Genomic DNA, 2,262 nt, shown 5'->3' with positions numbered 1-2,262 from the left:
TTATATTTAGTGACTAAGGCTTCAACGTGAGAATTTTAGATAATAATAAATTTTCGAAATAATTTTCACAGTTTTGCTGCTTCAAAGAAAAACCAAGCTGTTTGTCACTGTCAGGAGTTTTAAAGCCTGAAATATTGATTTTTTTCATTCCGACAGAAAGTGATTTGTGAGTTTTTACATTTATTCAGCAACACTACCATTGATGACCGTCACAGACCTGAGAAGATTCTTCAGTCAGGCAAAGACAATCTGGTCTGTCACATCTACTGAGCTTCTAAAGCAAACTATCACACAAAAGTTTTACCCATTATATAGGATGTTGGCTCAGTTTGGTAATAACACATACAATCTTTACATAAATATGAATTCAAATAGAAAAGATGATTGTAGAAATTCAGTGTGGGTTTCCTGAAAGCATGTTAAAGGTCATCATAAAAACATAGATTGGAGTTATCCTTGAGCATTCCACTATGGAACTCTGCCCCACAAACATCACAGGTTATTGCCAAAGCTATTGGCTTTTCTCCACCACTTGATGATTAGGACCTTAGGGCCTAAGGCTATTACCAACACTTAATTATATCATTGAACATGGAGAAGGTAGCTGGTGCCTAACTAGAAGTTTCATCACCTACTGACTAGCATTCGTGATACTAGAAGGTACACTGCATGCTACCTTTCAGTAACCATCAGTGTCACCCAGCTATAAACCCTGCAGCCTACAACAATGTCCTGCCTGCAAGATAAACTGGTGTGATAATGGTACAGATGTAATGTGAGTAACCAACCCCTTTTTACATTTGAATTTAAGGCCCACTCCAAAAGATGGAGCCAGTGCTTGATACTGCTAAGTGGCCAAGAACTTGAGACTAGAGAAGTTATGGGCTTAGGAAAAACCCTCGTACTCTTATTCTGCTCAAGAGACATAGCAACAAAATGGCTTCTAATGACATGTTGCTATACTTATAGATCAGTGCCTTGCTCAAACCACGTCAGAGGCTCTTTCTCCTGCAGTAGATGGGAACTAACAGAGGCTTTACACTGGGCAGTGTGCAGAGAGTGAAGACTTTGGAGTACTCAGTCCTAAATGGGATGTCTTCATCAAAGCCCCTCTCTCAGGGCTAAGGGATCTATGCAAAAGAGACAAACAGAACAATTGCAAGATCAAGCCATGATGGATAACTCCAAAGAACGGGGTCTTTCAGACACAACATATGATGCACATATGAAGTCACACAGACTGTGGCCACATACACAAGACCTTTGTCCTTGTTTTGTTTCGGGGAGACAGATAGACAGACAGAGGCAGCAGAGAGAGAGAGAGAGAGAGAGAGAGAGAGAGAGAGAGAGAGAAGACATCAAGAAGTTGGATGAGGAAAGTAGAGAGTGGTGGGGAGGATCTGAAAGGAGTTGAGAGAGAGGAGAAGCATGTTCAAACCACAGTGTATGAAAAAGTCAATTAAAATTACTTCTAGCTGCTCCTAGAGGGATTGCAGGTACGGCTGTGTCACATGTGCATCAGAAGGTGGTAGAGAGGGGAGAAGATATGTCTACACTCAGTGCCCTGACCTGTGAACATCTGCATGATTAGTAGGCTAACACTCCCTGAAAAAAGCAAGTCTGACATGCCCTCCAGTGCAGTGCTATGCAAATACAAGGGGAACAAATGAGAGACTAAATGACCACCACCAGAGTGAGCCCAAGATGACCATCAGTCCTGTGCCATTGGGTCTGGACAGGGAGTTAGCCCGAGATGACCACCAGTACAGCATCTCAAAGGTCTGAGGAGGATAGGGGTGAAACCATGCCTGAGAATACCTCTGATCGAAGCCATAAAGCACAAATGGGGCAGAGCACTACTGAGACCACTCCTCAGATGACCTCAGATACTCAGAAAACCTGGGCACAACTAAGAGAAGCAAGTAAGTAATGGATAAATGGAAGCCAAAAGGGAAGGATATGGACACAACCAAAAGAGGCAAACTGAAGACTCGAAGGTAGTGAGGAACACCCTGATGTGAGGAGTCAGTGATGCCATCTAGGACCATGGTGGAGTCCTTGCCTGTGATGCCACCAGGGGCCATATCTGGGTCCTTGGCCCTGAAGCAGCCAGGGTCCATTACCATCAAAGGCCAGGCAGATGTGCTGGTCTAGGCTGCCACCCAGGGACATGCCGAAATCTACAAGCTATGCAGAACTGGCCCTACCCATCTCCTGGGTAGGCTGGGAGAGCCCTGGAAAACATGAGAGCAGGAAAGCTGA

At 44.2% G+C, this 2,262-nt stretch overlaps 1 non-coding gene across 1 annotated transcript; it reads left to right on the top strand.

Annotated features, from left to right (window-relative positions):
• Positions 1–1,474: 1,474 nt before the first annotated feature.
• On the top strand, positions 1,475–1,603 carry LOC116890546. The gene has a single exon (XR_004386723.1). It is a non-coding gene; the product is annotated as a small nucleolar RNA SNORA17 (small nucleolar RNA).
• Positions 1,604–2,262: the final 659 nt, after the last annotated feature.

The sequence above is a fragment of the Rattus rattus genome, chromosome 1 (assembly GCF_011064425.1).
Source record: "Rattus rattus isolate New Zealand chromosome 1, Rrattus_CSIRO_v1, whole genome shotgun sequence".
In the NCBI taxonomy this organism is placed as follows: domain Eukaryota; kingdom Metazoa; phylum Chordata; class Mammalia; order Rodentia; family Muridae; genus Rattus; species Rattus rattus.
Note: the sequence above shows the minus strand (reverse complement) of the source record. Positions and strands in the feature narration are given on the sequence as shown.